This window comes from Danio aesculapii, chromosome 19 (genome assembly GCF_903798145.1).
Source record: "Danio aesculapii chromosome 19, fDanAes4.1, whole genome shotgun sequence".
Classification (NCBI taxonomy): domain Eukaryota; kingdom Metazoa; phylum Chordata; class Actinopteri; order Cypriniformes; family Danionidae; genus Danio; species Danio aesculapii.
Window position 1 is genome coordinate 36,761,545 of NC_079453.1, and position 26,066 is coordinate 36,787,610.

Genomic DNA, 26,066 nt, shown 5'->3' on the forward strand with positions numbered 1-26,066 from the left:
CTCTGATAGAGCAGTAGCGAAAGGTCGAGGGCCGAAAGTGGGACAGAGTGATGAGGAGACACAATATTGGATGGGCTCCATAAAACAGCTTCATCAGGGGAGAGTGATTTTATCAGCAGGGTCTGAGGTGCTTACAAAAGGCCTGTTTCTAGGTGGACCTAAGGACTAACACACCAATCCAACGACAAACAACTAGCAACAGTGTTATCGCCTTGCATTGGCTCATGTCTGGACCAAAAAGCTGCACGTGAACACAACAAACGGACAAAAGCTGACTGATTCAAGAGCACATGTCATAGAACATGTCTTTCCGCACCGTGGAAGGATCTGTTTTCTCAATCAGAATGGCAAAACCAGAACTTTCGGAACCGTAAACAAAGCAGCGCTTAGTCACCATGGAGGGATTCGCTTCTGCAAATATGTCTGATAATCTAATAATTCTTATCATTTGCAAATATTTGTGAAATGTAGCGAAAGTACAGCCAGTCTTTGTGTTCCTTCTTGACTTCAATTGTTCACTTGCTATGTCACTTCACTACTTCAAATTCTTCAGGCGACGGATGTCTCTGCAAGCTAAATCGGGCCAACGAGCTCCAACGTTAACCCAACGAGAGGCAACATGTGGAAGACACCAAACCCACTATCTGGACTACCGCTGACCGATGAAGCCCAATGGCTGACTGTCGGCTTGGTGTGTTCCAGGCCTAAGGCTGAAAGCTAAAGTAAAGGGGGTAGCAATGATCTCATAGAAGTTCCATGAATAACTATTCAGTGAAAAGAGAAGAAAAGAATATTTTACAAATCTAAAGAATCCGTTTCTACTATAGGAAAAACACACAGTGTGGAGTTAAAAGTTTCCATGACCATAAAATGACCAAAGAAATGTTCATAAAACCATAAATTCCAGTAATTTCCAATAGACCCTTTCCTCATTTCCAGGTTTCTCAGCAGTGGAAGTCATCATTGGGTAAACTGAGAGCAGTGAATGGGAGAGTGCCACAAATGCATTTTTTGAATTCCAATTTGCTCAAATAACAAAAGAAAAACTTGCGTGTTATCACAATTTCAGAAAAGGAAAAAATCGTATGAGACTGATTAGGGAAGCCAGAAGCAAGAACAGTGTAAAATGTACTGTCCCGTCTGTCCTATCTTGTCAGACACCACATTAGAAACACCTCACATCAGTGTAAGCTAGTTTTTTGTAATTTTATGCAAAGTATAGCTTTACAAATGTACAGATGTTTTTTAAGAAGCTGATGAGCGTTAAACGCATCATAAAGATTAGGGCTGTGCAAAAAAATATATAATGGGGAAAATATATAACTGCAATTTTTTTGACAGATATTGCAATTTGATTTACGATTTAACTGAAGCTTCAAGCTGATTTTAATTTAGTTCAAGCTTCAGCTCAATAATCTGTAAGCTGTGGCAACAATTCTGCGACAGCTCTTAAAAATGACCTGTTTTTGTTCTGTGTCTGTAACTTTGAAACCAAAATATTCTTATATTACTGACATACTGTTTTTTTTTAATAGTAATATTAATATTAATTTGTCTATTAATGCTTCTGAAGCTGCAGACACCATTATTCTACTTGTCTGAGCGTTCCTGTTTGTTTGGGTTTTTGTATTGTGGGCATGGTTCAGTTGCGCAATTCTGATATGGCAGAACGGAAGTGTGCTCACTCAATTGGCTAGTTATAAAGCCCCGCTCAGATCACAAAATTTTGGCACGATAAAATCGTTTTTTTCTCATGTAATGGCATAGTTCACAACAACCGATACCATGTCTGCGATGCCTAACGACACCATCGCAGAAAGTCTAGCATGTTTAATTTTCTGAAGCAGAGTGGACTGGTTTTGAAGCACTTCACCTCAGATGTTATACATTATTTTGTTTACATGTATACATATTTATATATAGATATATATATATATATATATATCAAATTGCGATTGCGATTCGATTAACCGCACAGTCTTAATCAAGGTCTTGATAAAAATTGTCCATGAAGAATCATTATTTTTATAAGTGTACATAGTACAGTAGTAGTTAAGGGTGCCACTTTATATTAATATAATATATATTATTATATTAATTTACTTATATTAATATTATTAACTTTATATTAATATTATAACTAATATGTACTTACACTGATATTAATTATTTGTTACAATGTACTTGTGTAAACAAGTTTTACATTGTACTTATGCTTGATTAAATACTTGCAAGTAATTACATCTGTAATTAATTTCTGTAATTAATTTTTTTTTAATTTGACCAACCCTTACACCTTAACCCACCTTTACATGTTCCTAACCTTACCTTAACCCTAAGTGTTCTGCAGTATATTATAAACACAGTAAGCACATTGTATTTACAGTAGCCAACATTCTGATCTGGATCAAAACAACATCTATTCTTATACCTATTCTAGTCTAAGGGTGATTTTGAAAAACTTTTTTGATCCACCTCAAATATACTACTGTATTTGTTGATGCACTTTCATAGTAGTTAAGGCCTTCTAATATAAAATGGGAGCCAGTAAAGCTTCATAAAGTACATACTAAAAGAAACTAAAAGCCTGGTCAAACATAATAGCATCCATAGACAACCGCAACTAAAACTAGTGAGCTACCTACATAGTGATAGTTAAACTCATGCTTGTGTGACATAAGTTGATATGAAACTTGTCTACACTGCCGGAAAAAAAACAGCTGTGAAGATGAAGTAGCAGTGAGTGTACACAACCAAAGCTCAAAAGGTACTTGTAAGAAAAGATATGTGGTGTTTTGTAAAAAACGACCGAAGCAGGAACAGGAGCATGTAGCAGCTTCCTCCTTCCCGTCACCTCCTAGAACTGGCTGTTATTTCAGGAATGCAGCTCCAGCCTCATTCTGCTTGTGTCACCCTGACCACTCTTCCACACCCACTCCTTCAGCTGAAGGGCAAATATACAACGCGAGGGGCTGCTTTTAGACAGACACTTCAATTTACATCCCTCTTCAGCACATCCCATATCATTAACAGCCCAGTGGAAAGCAGCTAGCTCTCACTGCGTCACATGCTACAGGAAAAGTGACTGATGTGCATCTTTATGGAGAGTTTCTGACAGCTTCCAATGGATTCACTTTGGTCATCATTTCCTTTTATATAATTAATGCCTTGTGCTACCTCTTTTAACTCAATTTAATTCAAGCAAAATGCCCTGTTTCTAACCATGCTAGCCCATCAATGCTTTTAAAGTCTGTATTAAAACAGTGAAAACAAACTCCTAGGCCCATAAATATAGTGTAAAATACAACTTTTCATGCCAGAAAAGCGATTTAAACAGAACATTGAATAATAGATAAATTGTCACCTGAGAATTATAAGGTTCTATCTGACATTTTTGTCAAAATTGAGATCACATATTCTTAATAAATGACAACTTATTTACAATTTGTGATGTTTTTTTAATATGTTGTTTACATTTTTTGTTTACATCTTATTTTAAAAACCAAAAAGGTTTTATCTACAAAGTCCAACTCTAGTTTGGCTCTACAATGTTCATTCTATGAGCCAATCAGCATTACTAAAGCACACACGATGACCGATTACGATCAGCTTTCTTTGTCATTCCGCCATACTGCTCCACTGACAGCGGGAAAGAAACACAAAATTTGAATCAATCACATAATGCCGCGCCACACAAAATTGAGAAGAAACCTCCCAGTCGACTATACTGAGACAATTTATTACAGACAATCTTGTTTATTAAATTACAGACAATCTTGTCAAGGACAGGAGTCTAAATTCTAAAGCAGTCTAAATTCCATGCAAGTTAGTTTTTTTGTTTGTTTGTTTTGTGTTGTTTTCGTTTTGTTTCAACAATAAATGTTACATATTAATTATATAAAATTAACAGCTGCACTGGACAAAATATTTAGCACAGCCTTAATTTGGACAAGAAAAAAAAATGCTCATCCTAAAACATTAAATAAATGTTATGGAAAGCAAAAATTGTACTTTCTCAAACATCAACATATTGTTACAATTGTTAATTAAACTGATAAGCAGACTGATTATATTTCTTGAGAAGTAATGCTTCAATTAATGATCTGCCAGATAGATCCTTATAACAGACTTTATAGAATTAGACAGTTCTATCTGCATTTGCCACGTTTTTTTTTTTATCCCAATTTGCAAATTCAAGAGAATTTTGATAATTTACATTAGGCATGGGACGATAACCGTTTTCAAGGTTTACTGCGGTTTATGAAAGTCAAGGTTTTAAAACCGCAAAAATTTTCTACTCTACCGTTCCGACGGTATGTGTAAGATTTTTTATTCACATGTTTTTGTTGTTTTTTAAGACAACAGTATCCAGCAGAAAAAAATATTCAAAGATGCGTTTTAAATTGTAAAGAAATCAGTGTTTTTGAAACAAATGAAGACAGCAGAAGTCAATGATTCATTTCCATTATTCAGCCTGACATGTTTACTGCTATAAAATATTTTAATGTTTCTGAAAATAAAATATTTTGTGTTCAAAGGAGGAAAAAAGTTTATATTTTTTACCCAGACGTTTAAAAAGAATAGATTTTAGAGCAGTAATCACAATACCGTCAAACCGTGATATTTTTATCCAAGGTTATTATACCATCAGAATCTTATACCAGCCCATGCCTAATTTACCTTTAGAGTACATTTAGAGTTTCTGTGATGTTAAAGAATAAAAGAGAACTGTTACTGCCAACATAACTGAGAACTGTTACATATTGTTTGCTATATGAAATGCAAAAACTTTGAAGCGCAATATCTCAAAATCATTTAGAACGCAGATAGAAACTTTTAATTCTAAGGTGACGAAATATAAATCAAAAAGATACCCAATTTTCAGATGAAACTCCTGAGAAAATAAAACAAAATCATTGGAGAGTGCAGCTATAGAATTGAAGAATATGGTGAACTATTATTCCTGTTTAAGATCTAAAAGAGATTAATATAGCGGTTCATTCCGCTGTGGCGACCACTGATCAATAAAGGGACTACGCCGAAAAGAAAATGAATGAATGAATGAATAAATGAGAGATTAATATCTAAATGTTAAATAAATATAGGGAAAAAATTAAGTCAACAGCCCTTATTCCAATCTTCAATGTCACATGACCTGCAAGAAATGATTATTATAATAATAATAATAATGTGCTGTTCTAGAGCTCATTAAATTGTTGCCATTATTACCATCTTGATTTTTAATGTTTGTTTACTCATTATTTTTGTGCATTATACAATTAAGTATTTGAAATCTTTTGTAACTTTAGTCATTTTTAATATTACAAAGTGTATGTAACAGTGTGTTTATTGTCAACTTATATCTGTTTAATGCATTCTTACATTACTAAAAAATAAAGTATCCAAAACATTTGAACAGTAGAGCTGAAAGCTTTGATTTTGGTGGCACATGGCTGGGCATTTGAAACGACTCCGGATGCCCTCAACTCAACGGGTGAGAGAATTACCATAAACACCCACCTGACCCCGGACAGATGGAGGGGGTCATCCTTCACCAGCAGGGCTAAATGACCCCCTCCTTCTTATTGACAGCTCCAGACATGCATAACACATTAACAAAAAACAACCCAACAGATTACACCTCATCAAGAGTCATCAATCTTTCTGCAGAATGCGCTGAGAGATTAGACATAACTTAATTAAACCACAATGTGTTTGGCTTAATCCAACCTACATGCATTACATAACCGTGAAACATTTCAGGGAAGCAAGGGTTGCTCGCAGCTCTGCTGAGTATACATCTTTTTTTTTGCTGACATATACTTCCATTGTGTGGGAACACAATTGAAGATCCTGGCCTTCTTTTTTTTCCTTAAAGAAACACTCCACTGTTTTTATTGATCTACAACACCCCAAGAATTACATGCTTCGATCATACTACTTTTTTATCCATTCAGCGGATATCCCATTCTGATTGCGCTTAGCTTAGCATAGCATATTCCATTGAATCAGATTAGACCATTTGAATCTCGATCAAAAAGTTTCAATACTTTTCCTCTATAAAAATGGACTCTTCTATAGTAAAATTGTTTATGAAGACTGACAGAAAATAAAAAGTAGCTATTTTTGTCCCATGGCTACATTATGCACAATGATATTATGCATCACTGTTACCGATTACCTAGCTGGGGACTATTTTCAGGTGCTGCACAATATCATCGTCCGTAATATCACAATCTGATTCAATGATCTATGCTAAGCTAAGTTAAAAGTGCTCCCGCCAGACCTGAAGATCAGCTGAATGGATTCAAAAATGGTCCAACTCAACAGTTTCCCTCTAGGAGATGTATAAAATAAGATTATTTCCAAAAAGCCAAAATCTTTAAAGCCAAACTTTGCACAGTTGTTCATCTGTTTTTATTGTTTTTATGTTGGAATAAGAGTCCACTCAGCCTAATTTAAAGAGTTTGAATTTTAAAGGTTAATGATATTTTGCCTCGCATAGGTTTACAGTGACTTAGGGTGCTTTTATACCTAGGCATTTGTTTCGGAACCTGTCTTGTTTGCCCAGTTATCGCGGTTTGTTAGTCACAGAATCCCGCAATCGGTCTTGGAAACAATCGCTCCGAGATCGCCTGAATGAGGTGGTCTCAGCCACCTATTGTAGTGAGAATGCAATACAATCCAACAAACTAAAGAACCATGCTATATCACAGTGAATTATGATTATGGAATAGGCATATATGGCTATATGAATAGAATTATGAGTAGGGCGGGATGTCATTCCTTCCAGTAAATGTGCATTTCATGTCAAATACGAAAGTGAAAGCACGCTACTGATGACATTAGCAACTACCAACTATAAACAACAGCCTTTATCCGTTAGGAAAATTGACCGAAATGCAGCCTCGGTTAATATCTGAAATTTCACTCTATAATGTAAACCTAACGCATAATTCTAGCCAACAGCTATTTACGATAAAGTCTTCCCTCAGATTTATATTTGGTGACGATGTCTGCGGGTGTCACCATTTAAAATTAAAGCGCACGCTTATAATGTCTTCACACTGTCATAAATTAAAATAATGATGCTATACAGCCGAGCCAGCCTGATCCCACGAAGAAACCAAAGTGTTTTACAATTTGGCAGTTTAGTGGCTAATTCGAACTAAATGATTTTAAAAAGGAGGCTTGGCACTCAACCCCGCCCCTAAACCAATCCCCAAACAAATTGTACTAAATTGTTCGAATGAGATTGTACATACCAATTAGACACTAAATCAAAAAGCTACGAATTGCCGTGAGATTGTATTGGCTGAGCGGGACTCCATCTGACCAATGAGAGGGGAGTTTGCTCGCACGTGGCTTGTTTTAGCTATTTTGGTCCATTTAGAAACCATTTAACAGCAAACTGCACCAAGAACAAAAATAAACATTGCAATAATTTTAATCTCTGTTTCAGAACAAAACAATTGATCTATAGGTGTGAAAGCACCCTTAAACTTTGTGAATACTCATGCCTATTCACCTCAGTTCAAGGCTGGCACCTGGATAAAGTTCAGACATATAAAAAATACCAATGCATTTTTCTGTTCATTTGACCAAGCATCCATGCCATCTTCCATTTGTTATTTTGACAGAAACACTTTTAAGACAGGCTAGGAGGCAAGGAACACCTAATCTAATAAACGAAAGCATTCAAGAACTTCCAAACATAAATTCTATTCATCTTCACTGAAGCAGAACAACAAAGAATAGCGTTCAAGCCCCAAACGTCTAAAGCGGGATTAATGAGATCAACAATTGACTGAAGAAAGCTACAGTGGCCTATGTGACTTTGCTGTCTCTCATAGACATGTTTATCTCGTAAACTGATAATTTTAGCCACATGAGTTAGGAGCAAATCTTGTTAACACAGCTCTAGCCAAAACAGATTACAACTCCGAGTAACTAATGACCTACTAATCAGAGTCACAGAAAAAGTGTGAGGATGAGAGGTCAAGGCTGGAGATTTTTGGTCTAATAAAACTCAAGGAAACTAGCTATTTTTGATAGCCTATAGACCAGCGACGTCCAAACTCTGTCCTGGGGGAGCCGGTGTCCTGCAAAGTGTAGTTCCAACCCCAATTAGACACACCTAGACTAGCTAATAAAGCTCTTACTAGGCTTTCTAGAAACATCCGTGCAGGTGTGTTGAGCCAAGTTGGAGCAGAAATCTGCAAGACACTGGCCCTCCTAGATGGAGTTTGGACAAGTCCTCATGAAACCTGAATGGGTGAATCCCATTTGATCTGTGACATCAGTTTTCACCCCAAAATAAAATAAAAGTTTCTTTTTGTTTTACTGAATAAAAGGAAGCCAGTGTTTAATAATAATAATACTGTTTATGGGCTATATTCAGAATGCAGAAACATGTGTTATTTTCAACCCCATTGGACATTAACTGAACTGTGGCCAGGAAATGTGTTATTTCCCAAACAATTCATGCACAAGTAACATAAAAAAAGACTTAACACGATTTAACGCACCAGTGAATACTTACACCAAAGACTTTAGTTTGAATTAATCAGCTTTCTATGGCACATTGGCAAAACAGCACACTGTCAAAAAGAAAATAAAGCCCCTTTAAATACAAAATTTGCCCCTACATGTTATCTTAATGTGAAAAAAAACATGGACTCAAAACTCATTTTTAAACATCAATGTATAACAAAACAAAAAAAAAACTGTCTGTATTAATTTTTAGGAACGTTTAACATGTACTAAAGAAAAGAAAACATACCAAATTAATTAAATAAAATAATAAATAGAAATAATAATAAAAATACAATTTAAAAAGTATATAAAACATGTACATACACATAAAATATAAAGATATCAAAACAATGGAATATTAATAGCATGGTGATTCAATATAAGTTATCTGGAGAGAAGATTTGTATCATCTTTCTTCAGAAATCCTACAAAGAGATTCCATATTCTGAAAAACTTTTCAAGTTTTCTCCTAACTATATGCGTTAGGGCTGCACAATATATCGTTTCAGCATCGATATAGCAATATGCACGTCCACAATAGTCACATCATAGGATATACAACGTTGAGATTACATTTGAGCCATAATTTTGCAAACAAGATAGTTGACAAGATAGATGACCATAATAGAGTGAAAGTTTATCATCTGCATGTGTTTTTAAGGCCTTTGACTGCATTCAGGGACAGAAAATTGTACCGTTTGTAACTTTAATAAAAATTAATTTAACTATTTACACATTGAAGGATATACAATGTTATTTTATTCATTTCTTTACCAGAATACTGTTTGGCTCCCCATAAAACACTATATATTTCACTTTTTATCTTTGCTCTATTATTAATAATATATCCATGCTTTTATTATATTTACCCATGCATGATTCACACCCAGAAAAATCCCAAATCAGTCTAAATTAATGAATTTTATATTATTTAAGTTATCTGGTGAAACTGTACTCATATCGCAATATATATTGGTGAAAAAATATATATTCCAATGTCATATTTTTCCAATATCATGCAGCCCTAAAATGCATTCATTTTTCTAATGCCAAACAATGAGATTGAATTCTTGTTTAATTTTAATAAATACTTTTACAGGTAAAAAAAAAAAAGAAAACAGAAAACAAAGACACAGCATATTACTGAAGAGATCTGCAAAAATACTTATTATAAAGCATTATTCAGATTTATTAGTTCTGTTCACTTCACCAAACAAATTCACATGTTGATTTTTTGCCAGCAGATTCAGCAAACTGTACAAGGAAAAAGAGAAATCCTCACAAATAAAGGCACAAAAAGAAGCAAGCACTCAGAGAGGAGCTTTTCAGTATTCGGTCAAAAACTACAATAAGCCCAGAAAGAGCAATAGAGTTTGGGTTGGTTCTCTGTGTATAGGCAAAGTGAGGAGATGCTGATCTTACTTGTAATATGACAACAATTAGGTACATTAATTGGATGAGCGAGATTAGGGCTGCCCCTGCAGGAGGTCTGACTGTAAAGCACATATCCAGAATGAGAGATTAGCAACAGGGCTGATTTGAATGGCAAATCTCTCAGCTTTCAGGCAAATGTGCTCTCATTCTCTCTCTGGTTCATCAGCTGCTCATTTACAGTATTACAAGACTCTGTAACAGTAAGATGAAAAGGTAACCGTGACTATGGAAGTAAATGACTTTACTTCATGTAAGAGCTTTAAAGGGCACCTATTTTACCCCTTTTTCAAGATTTAAGATACGTCTCCAGGATGTGTCTGGAAAGTTTCAGCTCAAAACACCCATCAGATTCAAAACATTTGGAATTTTCTGCTTTGAACACAATGTAGCTGTTTTTGTTGTCTGTGCCTTTAATGCTAGTTCTCCCCGCCATACCTGCCAACATTGGATCACAAAATCCGGGAGATTTTATCCAGGGGTGGGCGCGAAGTGAAGAGAGGGGTGGGTGTGCACGAACTCAAGAACGGGGTAAAGGTGCACACGAACTGGATAGCAGGTATGAAGATGGTTGCGCGTTGGGTTCGGTGCGCATGGGGACTGAACCAAAAAGCTGAGGAGCAGGGGGGGGTGGAATTCCGGGAGTTTTCTGGGAGACAGAACAATACGGGAGATGGGCGGGAGATGGGTCTGAAATACGGGATACTCCCGGGAAAAACTGGAGTGTTGGCAGGTTTGCTCCCCGCCCCTGTTTCCACATGCCTGTCAGAATGTGCCTCAATCTCCGCCTTGGCTGCGTCAGATAAACAGCACAGTGACAGACCTGAAGCAAGCAGATCTCATGCAACGTTTGTGAGAAATACTACAGTAAGAACTTTACCAATGATTATTTGATGTGTTTGTTGTGGAGTTGCAACGATGAGTCACACAAAATGTTCTTAAAAACATCACACACACACACACACACACACACACACACACGCACACACACACACACACACACACACACAGAAACATCACGATTTAACTTTTCACTGTTTTTGCACGGCAAATGTGACAAGATACACGTTATTATCCACTGCTGTATGGATATCCGTTGTGTTTCAAACTAAACCTGATTTAACATCCACAAACCGGGATTAAAGCGTCTTCTTTTCTAATTGTACTGACATGCATGTTTTATAAACATTTTAAACTTGTAAAACTCAATCTTGATCACATCTGATGATGATTGATGATCACAGAAAGCTGAACTGATCTTTTAATCCCAGTTGCTTTGCGTATGTCTTGTCTTGTTGATATGATTATACGAGTTACTACAGAGACATGTTAATATGCAGCTGTTAATCAATTCGGTGGGAGAGAAAACCGTACTCCAATTTCACGTTCCAGTGGGCCTCAAAACGGGAAGGATTTGGATCCTATTTTAACGTCAGGAATTTAAAAAAAAAAAAAGAGACTTACTGTCTTTATCACCCCAATATGACAGTGGACACACTATACCTACACACAGTTCTGTCCTAACAGCTATAAAAAGATGATTTTCATCATAGGTGCCCTTTAAAAATGATCCACAATAGCTTGTTATGTGACATGGCTGAAATCAGAATTAATATTTATTATTATTAAGATTTTTTCAAAACATTTCTTTAGTTTTAATAACTGATTTCTAATACCTGATTTATTTTATCTTTGCCATGATGACTGTACATAATATTTTACTTGATAATTTTCAAGACACTAAATTTAGCCTAAATTGCAATAAATTTTAAGGCTTAACTAAGTTAATTAGACAGGTTAGGGTAATTAGGCAAATCATTGTATAATGATGGTTTGTTCTGTAGATGATCAAAAAGAAATTGCATTAGGGGGCTAATAATATTGAAAAAAAATTTAAATAAAAACTGCTTTTATTCTAGCCGAAATAAAACAAATAAAACTTTCTCCAGACGAATAAATATTATAGGAAATACAGTGAAAAAAAATCTCTTGCTTTGTTAAACATCATTTGGAAAATATTTAAAAAAGAAATTCACATGAGGGCTAATAACTTCAACTGTATCTGTGATGTTTTATGTAAATTGTAGGTGGAGGGAACTTTCCTGCATAAACCATGTCCAGCGTTTCCTCTTCAGAATTTCCTTTCCAATCTGATTTTAAAGCTTAAAATACTCACCTGTGCGGAAACTATATGCAGTGTTATAAGGTCCACGCCCTGTTGTGAGACAGTCCCAACATTCATTGCTGTGGCTGGAGGATCAGATGCCACCACAATCAGTGGGCAACATTCCGACTGCAGCACTCAGCTGAGAGTCATGCGCCTAACTGTTTGCAGAGCATCAAAAGCACTCATACCACTGAAATCAGCTGTGACTGCACGATAATTCATACTTCTAAACAAGAGCTGAGTATTGAATGATTACCACATTACATGGTACACCAATGCATTTCATGTTGTCAGAGGAACCCCTATATTTAACCATATCTTATTATACTTAAAAGGTACTGTGAAGTGCTTTGAAATGTGTTTTTTTTTTGCTCGATGTTTGATGCAATCTCAACTGAAACATGAAGACAGAGAGGGAAATAGAGGAGCTCCTCCTATTTTTAATAAACAGCCAATAGCATTTTGTTTTATCACAGCTCTGCCAGTGAGAGTGGTTGAGATCCTCAAATGAAAAGCAAATGAGAAGCATCTTGAAGAGGGTGGGACAGTATATATATATATATATATATATATATATATATATATATATATATATATATATATATATATATATATATATAGAGCATTCGACTGGTCAGATGATTTGATGAGGAACTGAAGTATGAAGTGAAATCCATCGATGCGTTTAGGCGTAAGTGAAAAACTACAAGCTTTGGATGTTTATATATTTTCAAAATGCAAATTCTGTCACTGTTTTGGTGCACATTAGATTATAGTAGGAATGCGCAATATATCGGTGGCCATATCGAGATCAGCCGATAAATGCTATTTTTAATGTTATAGTTATCGGTCTGATATCAAAATTAGGCCGATATCTTTAAGCCGATAGATTACATAATCGTACAGAATTGCCTGCCTCGCCCATGCGTGGGTCGAACTTGTTCAGACTTGTCCAGTGCACTATATCGGAGCTTACATCACATTGTTTATTACTTTAAAGTCCTTCCTTTCTTTGTGTAGTATTGCTGTGCATTAATAATTCCTTATTATTGTAGATATGTTTGATGAGTGTCATTGTGTATTTTGGGTTAAGTTGCCTCAGGAAAACATATTGCATGTGTAAACAGAATAGTCACTGTATAAAAATGTAACATTTAGAAATATTTATATTTGTCGACGAATATATCGGTTATCGGCCTCCAAATCTTTAGACTTATTGGTTATCGATATTGGCAAAAAAAATCTATATCGTTGCATCCTCAGATTATAGATATCCTTAAGACTAACCTACTGATACTAACATCTGAATAACTTTATTTTAATTTTACGGGACCTTAAAAAAGTACTTATTGCTTATTTATTGCTAATGTGTGAAGAGCTTGTTCCTAATCCTAAAAAAAAAAGACTTCTACCAACTTCTTGGCTTGTCTAAGAAAATCATGAGAGTGATTTATGTGAAAGACAAGTGATTTTTTGCTGAACAAAATGCGTTTCTCTAAATGAAAACTTATAATGCTCAGAATAACACATTCTGTACAATAATGTAAAAATGCCACACAAAGGGATCAATTAAAAATTGTAATCTTACACTGACAAAACTAAATGGTTTATAGTTTCAAATACACTTTTTAATCAGTTTTTAACACTATTTCCAATTATTTTTCACCTTCAAGAAAAAAAAAAACTTCTAAAAGTCAAATGGATGGAATTTAATTAGACAATGTATTTTCTGTCACCAATGATCAATTCAGTGAATGCCTGCCCTTCTGTATAAATCAGTCAATCATTGAGACCACACAAAACTGAGTTCACTCTTCCTGAGGGGAATTTTAGGATGGCAGTTGGAGATAAAAAGACTAGAAAGATTCTGTATGAAGTTTCCTACATAAGCACACACATGCACACACTCCTTTCAAGGGCAGGACAGGATGAGTGATGTGAACATCCGTGTTATACACACACACATACACAGGTGCTTCCCAGCACCTGAATAGGATACGAAAATGTCACGTAATCTCAGTTTTACAGCTTGCGTTTGCTTTACAGTTAAAAGACATTCATTTAATATTTGCTTTTGAATGCAGGACATTAAAAACTTAATTCATATTTTGCAACATCGTAAAATTCAAGCTTTCCTGAAATCTGATTTGAAAATTCAAACATCGTGAAAAGGTTTTTCGCCATTAGAGGAATGAACAATGCAAAAATGTAACTAAAATAAGCTGACAGACAAGTCTTAGTCACTTTACACAAAAATTACACTCACCGGCCACTTTATTAGGTACAACTGCTCGTTAGCGCAAATTTCTAATCAGCCAATCACATGGCAGCAACTCAATGCATTCAGGCATGCAGACATGGTCAAGATGATCTGCTGCAGCTCAAGCCGAGCATCAGAATGAGGAAGAAAGGTGATTTAAGTGACTTTGAACATGGCATGGTTGTTGGTGCCAGATGGGTTGGTCTGAGTATTTCAGAAACTACTGATTTACTGGGATCTACTGATCACGCACAACCATCTCTAGGGTTTACAGAGAATAATTTCTAATTTAATTTCTTGGAACACTTTGGGTTACGCCACAGCCTACCGGAGTATTGTTGCTGACCATGTCCATCCCTTTATGACCACAGTATACCCATTTTCTGATGGCTACTTCCAACAGGAAATAGCACCATGTCATAAAGCTGGAATCATCTCAGACGAGTTCACTGTACTCAAATAGCCTCCACAGTCACCAGACCTCAATCCAATAGAGCACCTTTGGGATGTGGTGGAACGGGAGATTCGCATCATGGACGTGCAGCCGACAAATCGGCAGCAACTGCGTGATGCTATCATGTCAATAAGGACCAAAATCTCTGAGAAATATTTTCAGTACCTTGTTGAATCTATGCCACAAAGGACTAAGGCAGTTCTAAAGGCAGAAGGGTCCAAACAGGTACTAGTAAGGTGTACCTAATAGGGTAGTCGATGGGTGTATGGTATAATTTAATAGTTTGAATGTACAGGATAATTAATAATTAATTCAAAAAACAATGACGATTTATCCTATTAACTTGTGATTTTAATGAGCTATTTTGTCAATACCAAAAAACGAGGGAAAAGAAAGTGAAGCAAAAGCCTAGAAGACATACAATTTCACAAAGAAAGTGTTGCATTTGTAGAAGAGCTGTGCAGCAGGAAGTATTCTGGAAAGGACGATTTTACACTGTCTGTGTGTGTAATTATGCAAAGCAGACAGGCCATCAGGTTTTTGTAATTGACCAGAAAAAAAAGCAGGTCTTTTCTTGTGAACCTATCTTAAACCAACATCTCTCCGTGTCACTGAGGTCTCATGCTTTTACACAACCTTCATGATTAATTTACCATCACAGTCTTTCTATCAGGTCATCTCCTACTGCACCCTTGTTTAAAAAACAACCCTTCAGCTCCTACTCATTTATTCTCCTGGATTTTGTTTTTGGCAGCAACCCCTGAGGTAAAACATAGAAATGTGTGTGTGTGGTGTGTCTGGCAGAGACTGGTACTAGAGCACAGCGGCTACAGTCTCGAATCTGAAAGGCCTGCCACTGAGAATCATCAGTGTCTGTCCTGAAAGCTCAGCCCCCGAGCCCACCAGCACTGCTCATCATCACAGCCAACTCACCCCCAGCAGGACGCCTGGCTAAAAAGGGGCTAGAGATATTATGTAAAGTGGAATCACGTCAAACACTGTTCAGCAAAAACTCTGTGAGAATACAGTGCAAAACTAAGTCAACACGGGAGTTAAAGGTATTTTCTGAAGGCAGCTGGGAATTGATTACACAAGAGCTCTTCATAGGCCCGTCTGCTGCAGAGTGGAGTTTGATAATGCACCAACAGGACAGAGAGCTTAAATACATGGCAAGACAAACAAACAATCAGAAGAGAGAGAGATTCAATATGTCTGATATTAAATACGATTTTTATTACCTGTATAAAGTGGCTGAACGATTCAGAAAATACATGAAAAATACAACAAAAAAAAAACAGTAGAGATTTTTAATCTTTACTCACTGATACAACTTTTTTTTTTATTGCTTTATATTTTTGCCCCAATTTATGTTTAATGGAGAGAACACATTTCTAAATATATATAACTAATTATATATTATATATAACTAATTATAACTAATATAACTAATAACTCATTTGTAATAGCTGATTTCTTTTATCTTTGCCCTGATGACAGTACATAATATTTTACTAGATATTTTGTAAGACATTAGTATTCAGCTTAAAGTGACATTCAAAGGTTTACTAGATTAATTAGGTTGCGTAGGTTTGCTATGCAAGCTAGGGTAAAAAGACAAGTTATTGTATAACAGTTGTTTGTAGGGATGTCCAGATCCAATCCCTTGATCGGAAATCGAGCCCAATCACGCGGTTTCAGACTCGATCGGAATCGGGCATTACAGAAGTGCTCTGTTTATTACCAGAGTTGTTGAATGTTAAAATAAAGTGAATTGAATAAAAAATAAGGAATATCCTGGATCGGTTTCTTCGCTCTTCTTTATTCTTTTTTTATGTATTATATAAGTATCGGATCGGGTTTTGGTATTGGTAGATACTCAAAATCCAATGACTTGGACTTGAGGGCAAAAAACCTGATCAGGACATCCCAAGTTGTTTCTTCTGTGGACAATTGAAAAATATTGCTTATGAAGGCTAATAATATTGAATAACATTGAGAATATTTATTAAAATAGCATAAAAAACTGCTTTTACTTTAGCTGAAATAAAACCAATAAGACTTTCCAAAAGAAAAAAATATTATAGGAAATACTGTAAAAAAATCCTTGCTCTGTTACACATCATTTGGGAAATATTTGAAAAAGAAAAAAAATTAATTGAGAAATTAAATTTAACTGTATATTCAGTGATCTGATCACAAACGGACAGCTACAAGCAACAAAATAAATAAAAAACAAATGCTTCTAGATGTTAAATGTACATCGCAAAACAGTTATGATATATTAGTGAAATTCCAAGGTCATCAAAAATTATGCATAAAAAACATATACATCGATGAATCCTCACAGAAAGATTTATAAATCTATGTAATTGTGATAAAGTGAATTTTCGAGAATTGGATTCTGACTTTAGAGAGAGAAATAAGTACAGCTCTGGTGAATAAATCAATGGGATGTTGTAAAATAATTTGGATTTCAAAGTAGAATGACATTATATTTTTTGCAATTTCATTATTTATACCAGTTGACAATATTATGTTAAAAATGGTTAGATAATTGTGTAGTTCATTGGAAATGGAAACAACATATTTTTTATGTACTAAAGAAACAAGCAAAATACTATAGCTTTACATTACAAACAACCTAGAATTAGATTAAACTAAAGGGATGTTGTGAAATAACTTGGATCTCAAAGTAGAATGACATTATTATTATTATTATTATTATTATTATTATTATTATTATTTCATTATTTAAATCGGTTGTCAATATTATGGTAAAATTATCAGATAATTGTGCAGTTAATTGTAAATGGAAACAACATTTTTTTTGCACTAAAGAAACCAGCACACTACAATAGCATTACATTACAAACAAAACCAGAATTAGATCAATTCAAGGAATCCAGTGTTACACATTAATATCTGCTACACAGAAAGGATGTCAAATTGACAGAACACCTGCACCACGTCATTGAACTTCCTAAACTAAAGAGGATCGGCCTTCAGATGGCTTTTTCCCCACTGACAGAGTCAGGTGCCAGTGCAGAATGTGGCCAAACAGGAAGTGCAAGCAGGGAAATCCTGCAGCGTTGCAGCGGTAGAGGAAAAGCTAGGGAGGGGAAAGACAGAGGCCAAGGCTGAGGCTGCATGTACTCATGGTCACCGCAGTCTACCGTGAGAGGAAGAATGACAAGGATTCAGGGGAAACTAGGCCGTGTGGAAAAATACAGTTGTAACGATCCATCCTCGATCATTTGTCTGCCTCTGTGCACTGCCTCAAGCTCACAGTTCCGCTCCAAACCAGCAAATGGTTAAAGGTTCGATAGACAAACAATGTGAAATGTTTTTGGGGGGAATTTGCATAAGAAAGAATAAACCTTGCCATGTCATTTTGACAAACAGTTAACTGGTATATATATGTTTAAACAGAAGATTTAGTTTCATTGAATTATATTGACGAAACTCAATTACTATATCACACCTCTCCTAAATAGGCCACACTAAATGAGGTGTCATTCAAATCTGCAGCACAATCAATCAATGAATCAATCAGCATTTATTTCACTTTTCAAAATGATTACTTTGACCAAAGTTCTTTACAAGTGTATATATGTACAGTCAAATAACAAACATGTACAGCTAAACACCAAACACATTACTGTTAATTTCAGTACATGAAAAGTTACACACCAAGCTAAGTCGGCACAAAATAAAATTCACCCTATACAGCACAACAGAGCTGAAGTGAAAACCATTTCTCTAAGGGGAATCACTTATGTGGCCTAAAAAAATCAGACCTGTTGTGAGCAATGAAGTTTTTCATTCTCTGATTTTATCTGAATCCATGTTTGTTAATGTTTTTTTTTAATAATAGGTTAATCACATCAAACAGCTAAATTTGTGCAGAAAAACTACACTACCCATGATGCTTTATAGAAAATTACATCAGAAAGACGTATCAGAAAGTTTCCCTACGCCCTCAAAATGCTTAATCATGAAACGTGATGTTTTGTATAAACACATAACATCTTTAAACAGTTTTTTATTTGATTATAAAGTTGATCAAAGCCATTAAGTATCTTTGTCTTTTTGTCAAATTTTTATATGCTTATTTGATTCAAAAAACTTAAACATTGCGGTCATAATTATGGGAATACATGGTACTGCCGCCCTGATCTCATGAGGAAACATAACTATTTTACGTTTTTGTCAGTTTAGTAGCTAAAAATGTACGATTTTAAAAAGGAGGCATGGCACCGTTAGGCATAGGAAGATAAACGTTTTCAAAATATATTGTGGTTCAGAAAAGTGAAGGTTTTAAAACCGCCAAAATTTTCTGCTATACTGTTCCTGTGTTTTTTTTTTATGGCGATGTGTTTTGTTTTTTAGGACACCAGTATCTCAGCAAAAAAGATATCTCAAATGCTGTTTTAAATTGTAAAGAAATCTGTGTTTCTGAAACTAATGAAGACAGCAGGGGTCAATGATTCATTTGAATTATTCAGCCTGACATGTTTACAGCTCCAAAGTATTTTAAATGTTTCTCAAAATAAAATATTTTGTGTGCAAAGGAGGAAAAAGTTTTAGTTTTTCACCCAGACATTTAAAAAGAGCGTATGTTAGAGCAGTAATCACAATGATTACCGTGAAACCATGAAACCGTAATATTTTTATTCAAGGTTATCATACCGTCAGAATCTTATACTGGCCCATGCCTAGGCACCAATTCCTACCCCTAAACCCAACCGTCATTGGGGGATAAGAAAATCGTAATAAATTGTACGATGAGATTGTACGAATTCATTCCTCAATCCTTAAATTGAGGACTAATATTTTTAACTTCAACTGTATATTCACTCCTTAATTGTACAAGTTCGATTCCCAGCTCAAGGTCCTTTACCGACCCTTCCCCTCGCTCTGCTCCCAATACTTTCCTGTCTGTAACCTCCACTCTCCTATTCAAATTAAAGGTGAAAAAACCCTAAAAAATAATTACAAAATATCTTAAAGTGCATTTCTAATATGAACGAAAGTCTCGTCTCAGAGGATTGGGAGTAAGTAATTTGAACTAACCTTTAAAGTTAGTTTAGTTAAACTTTTTTGGTTAAACTAACCCTTAAAATAAAAGACATGACATGAAAGCAACAAGTATTGAAACTGGACTGTGGACAAAAGACCGCAGGAACATGCAGGAGGATGTTTATAGTACAAACAAAAAGAACTGACGGGACAGTAAGAAGAGGCTTCTTTCCAAACGGTCACTTCCTCTGGCTCACTAGAGGAAACGGACACACAGACACACTTTGTGAGGCCGGCGTTTGTGTATGTTTGAGGGTCACAGGGATCAGGCAACATAGGGTGAATAGGCCAAAGGCCAGTAAAACTGAGCGAGGCAAATACCATGGGCGGGGGTAAAGATGAAACCAAGCCAAATGAAAAGACTGGGTTGAATTGGATACAGCGTAAAACCATAAAAGGCCATAAAAGAGCCTGCTTCCTATGCATCTAATGACGGTTTTGCTTGTACAATCTTGCAAAGCAGTTCTGGTTTGGTTGTAGACTACTTGACTTTTCTCCTAGCATGTCCATGGGATATCAAATGTATCTGCCTTTCGGAGTGACAGCGCACAAACGGCACCAGGACTGTGTCTATTTTCAAGCTGTTGTGTCTGTATCGCTGTGCTTCCTGAGCTAGTCTGTTTTCTTCTGACTCATGATTCGATCTCATTCTCATTCTGCACACCAGTTGGTCTTTCATATCCTGCTATTGTCTTTAAGCTTCAGTAAACTCGACACATACAGGAAAAACAACTTATGCTCAAAACAAAATACAAATATGGTCCAAACAGACACCTCCCTCTAATAAACAGACGTGTGCTCGCATACAGAGGCCTTTAAATTATTCAATCCATATATCATGTGTCCAACTCAGATTTCAGCTTCAAGTGACACCTTCAACAAGCCACCAAATCCACAGCTCTCACATTTCCACTTCTAATCTTCATGAAACGGCCGCAAATGATGCAGCTGAAATAGAAACACTAAGGAATATTTGTTTAACTGTGACCAGCCGCTAATGTTTCAATGCAAACATGACAGTTTCGTGGAGATATTGACATTCAAGCTCCAAAAACATCATGTGATATGTGAAGACATACACATCAGTCAAAGGTTTGGACACATCTAGATATTTATTAGGCCTTTTTTCTATATTTGTACTCAACAAAAGAAATTAAAATTAAGCAAAATACTTATTTTAACTTGTACATATTAAAATAAATAAAAGGATAAATTATCTAGTTAGACTTTATTACATTTTAAATGTTGAGAAATGGGCAAAACCTGGCAAAGTAGGGCTGGGCCAATAAACAATATTATATCGAATCATGATCAAATTTATGTTAATTACAACGATAAGCTCTGGACTTTTTTAATCTATATTGATCCAATCACACAGCAGAAACGTGCAACAATAGGAATCTACCTCTTATTATTCTGGCTTCAGTCATTGTTGCTGTAGTTTTTTTTTTAATCTGGAAGCATTAATATCAAATATATATATCGTTATCATTCAATATGAAAAATAATTATCAATAATTACCCACAAATTATCACCTGTCAATCAGTTTCCCACAGAACTCTGGCATGAATCGGCAGAGCGATCTCTGTGTCGTTATAATGGCATCGACAAACTTGGTTGGTAAAAAAGGTGTCAACCAACAGGAACCAACCAACAGTATCTGAGGTTTTCGCTGAAATTACTAAGTACAAGCGTGAAAGCGAAAGATTGAAGCAGTGTACTGACGCTCTGACACATTACCTGATAGATTCAATAGACCGAAGAGTTGTTAGATAGAGACAAAATTAATTAAATATCGCATTTAACAACAATAGTGAGACACAATCCAGCAGTACATACTGGATAATAGGCACGGGACGATAACGGTTTAATTAAATACAATAGTGAGACACAATCCAGCAGTACATACTGGATAATAGGCATGGGACAATAACCGTTTTCAAGGTATACAGCGGTTAGTAAAAGTCAAGGTTTTAAAACAATTTTCTTCTATACCGTTCCTGACATGTCTATACCTAGCCTGACATGTTTACCGCTCCGAAATATTTTAAATGCTTTTCAAAATAAAAAAGAAAAAAAAAAAACATTTCTGGGGTTTTTGTGCTCAAACACCTGCTGACTGGCTGCCAGGAGCTTAGACGTGCGCATATGCTGCAGCGCTAGCGAGAGAGTGTGTGGTCACGTGATGTGCATTTTGTAAGGGGTATAGTGTGGATGGTGATCTTTGATCATGAGCGGGATACTGCTGTGATGGGGTGGAGGATTGCGATGTCGGGTTAGTATTGTTATGTCTATCGGCCATTGACTATAGACGATGGCATCATCTATCGACCCAAACCTAATCGAGATAGAATTTTTGCCATATCGCCCAGCCCTATGGCAAATTATAAATAATAAAAATGACAAATAATTAGTATTTTAGAGCTGTGCTGTAATCCTTTAATGGAGTCTTTTAATGTGCCATCAAATGATTCATGCTCTAAAAAAGGCTAACAGAATTCATTGGTATTTAAACTACTATCAAACTGAATTAGATTTTAGTAGGTGTTCAATTCACCTTTATTTGTATAGCGCTTTTACAATGTAGATTGTGTCAAAACAGCTTCACATAAAAGGTCATAGTAAATTGGAACAGTGTAGTTCAGTTTGTAGTGTTTAAGTGTCTACTGTAAATCATGGTAAATGATAGAAAAAAAACCCATGATACATTCTAATGTACAGGGAAAACAAATCTAAATATATTTAGGAATTATATTTAGTCATGGAGTTTATATAATCACCAACAAAACATTCTAAAACTTTGATTCAACTTTGAGCAATCACATGGTTTATGAGATAATGAGTGTCAAGCATATTCAAACTTTAATTGGTAAGTGTACATTAGCTACACATTCAATAAAAAAAAAACCTAATAGCTTCACATTTAAACATTACTCAAGTTAAAACAAAATAAACGTCACAATAGATATTATGGTGACATAAACATCCAATTTAGAGTCAGTGGGGCGTATACAGTTAAATCCATTGACCTTTGACAAAGCTAGCCTGGGAAGAAAAGAGGAAGGCTGCCTTCGTCAATACATGAAGAATAAGAATAAACGGGAGGCTTAAATAGAAAACAAAAAGGAAGTGGAGGGTTGCATAAGTTCAGATCTTGCTGCCCATTCATTCAATCAAAATAAAACAGCTCCCCTGGCAACTGCTTTGAAAATGTCTTTTGCCTAATGTGGGTGTAATGCATGCAATTAATTAAGCCTGATTTACCACACTCATTGTGGAAGGCAGCAATCCTGCTCATATTAGCCTTGTTGTTTCAAAAGTGTTATATTGGCGAAACGTCAGTCAAAGGAGCATGTAAACATTCATTTGAATAGGCATACAGTTTGAGGGCAGCAGCATATCTAGAGCTTCTATTAGGCATCATTAGAGGTGGTTTTGTGGTGTCTCTAATGGACAAAGGCACATCAAATAAAAAAAAAACACTGTATTGTATGTCATGCAAAGATATGCACATTTTCAAAGCTATAAAACTATCAGTTAACACATAAAGGATCCATTAAGATCTACAAAAGCTCCTGGTGCTATCTTGGGGCCTTGGGACAGGGGGCCGACAGAATCGCATTTCATTACAATAATCAATAATTAAAAGGCCCTTTCATCAAGTCTGCATCACAGATGCTCTCCGAGTCAACTGACATCACTCGCTCTCCTTTAGTCCCATCACAGTCAATTAGATTTGATGTATTCATATTTCACACAAACACTGTCATCAGAAGTACACAACTGAGATCTGAGGTCCTCAGGGGTTCGCTGCTGTACATCTGAGCACAGTCCATCACAGGCTGCAAACTGGACATGCTCAGACAGCAGTGGACAATAAGACAAGCTGGGATATCAGAGGACAACTGGAAAGCTGAGACATAACGGCAAAGTTTTTCAAATGGTTGTTCAAAGAAAACTGGAAGTGTGTTTTTTAATTGATGAAGTGCTGATAATAAAAATTAAACAATGTTAAACTGAAATATTAAAGACTACAATTTAATTAAAAAGATATACTGTAATTTTAAAATATTTACAGCTCATAGCACTATAGTCATTTACACACATACAGCTTATATCAATGTTAAATCTCATGTAGAAGTACTCTTTTTTTAATGTATAAAGGGGGAAAATTGTATAAAGAAATGTATAAAGAAACAAATTGGGATCCCCAGAACTACTTGGCTAACTTAAGACATCACAACTAGTCATATTAAAGGATCCTGAACAAGCTTGGACAACAGTGGACTAGAATAGAACACAAGCTGGGATACTATTGGACAAGCTCTGACAGCAGTGTGTTAACCTGAAGAGAGTTGGCTAACTGAACATGTAAACTAAATCACATTTAGAGTGTTCTTTAGATAAACAAACAATCCTCTGTGTAATTGGTACATTGAGATTGCAGACAGAAAATAAATGTTAATGAGCATGACTCCCTGTATACAAAACTCCTGATTTGTCACAAACCCATGGGAAAAGCGAGCCACCATCCACCTCCAGTGCCCTTGGAGAACTGACAACAAATGCCGTGAATAAACCAGTTACAAAATAACAACTATGGGACCTCATACATGCTTGTCCCAATGTAAACAACGCAAGAAACCGGAGCTTTGCTGATTCGTTTACCTTTATATCTCTCCAGCACATCCTCATACGCCTGTGCAAACTCTTTCTCCTGGGAGTGATTCGCCGGCAGTAAGCCGGGAATGAAGCCGGCCATGGTGTCTCTCACTCCCGCTGGCCGACTCACAGCGGCCCGCTGATGGAGTAATCCAGGACGGTGGATCCTGCTCGCCCGACAACAGCTGTCAAGTCCCGTTCGCGTTAAATATCCACAGTAGATACCGAGTTAATAATTACGCCTCGAAATGTTTGTTAAATTATATTTGGTAAACATAAACACAGCAAATTAAATAAACGTAGTGAAACAAAGCTGCGGTTCTAATAAGTGTGCCGTCAAAACAAGATTAGATAAATAATAACACGTAAACTCCTATGTTTAGAGTAAATACTCCTCATATGTGACGATTAAACGTCAGAAACGAATTAAATCTAGATGTGCTATTAAATAAACCCATCTTTCAATGGTTTAGGTCAGAATCCCAACGGTTATCGTATTTATAGTCCATTGTAGCGCGTGCGGGCCGGTGATTGGGTTTATATGTGTGCGCTCCTCAAGTCTGTGTGCGGTGGGCGGTCCGATCGGCTCCTTCCGAAAGCAGATATGAGGCCTCAGTGAAACGGTATCCGGGCAGTGCTTCTCATATTCCTCTGTCGACTCGCCGGTAGCCGCGGTTTAATACTCCTTTTCATTCGTGCTGCTCAATGTAATGGCCGCTTCTATAATAATCACTCGGCGTGTGTCTCACTCCTCCCTCTCTTTCCCCCAGTGCGAATGGGGTTCAGGTTTCTCTATTCTTCCCGCAGTGCCTGCGCTCTCCTCTTCCATCCCTCCCTTCCTTCCAGAGCCACGCCAGGCACATCCAGCGCAGGAAATTCACGGTGACAATGGTTGATGTTTTTGGGGAGGATTATTGGGTTTTGTCGCCCCCGACTGGTCAGAGCGGAGAGGTGCATCGTCGATTAGCCTACCCTAAAACCCATATAGGCTTCATACGGTGAGAAGTTCCCAAAGGGGTCCAAAACTAGTGCTTTGTAGAATATTTGCGTTTAATTACACTAACAGTTGAATTAAATCATAAAAATGTGAGGAACATATTCAATTCAAGCTTATTTGTATAGCGCTTTTCACAGTAATTATTGTTTGAAAGCAGCTTTACAAAAATAACTAATTAACAATTGACTAATAATGGTTGAAGTTATTATATATAAACATAGTTAGCCTGCATTGAAGTCATTCAACTAACAATTCTTTGTGACATAAAAGGTAAGTCTACATTTATGACAGAATACTGATTTTATTTTACTATACAAAATTGCATAGAAAATCAAAAGCTTTCAGGGCATTCACAGTAAAGTATAATCAATTAATAATGAATTGTTTCTCTATTGTAGGCCTATTAGTAGGAATTATCTTTCAAATGTATTTATATTCATGTTTACTTGGTTATATCACGAAAAAAATCATAATCATATA

The 26,066-nt window shown here is 36.0% G+C and overlaps 1 protein-coding gene across 1 annotated transcript in view; it reads right to left on the minus strand.

Annotated features, from left to right (window-relative positions):
* macf1a (microtubule actin crosslinking factor 1a) overlaps window positions 1–26,066 on the minus strand; it is a 388,147-nt gene that overhangs the window by 331,097 nt on the left and 30,984 nt on the right. The window lies entirely within an intron of this gene.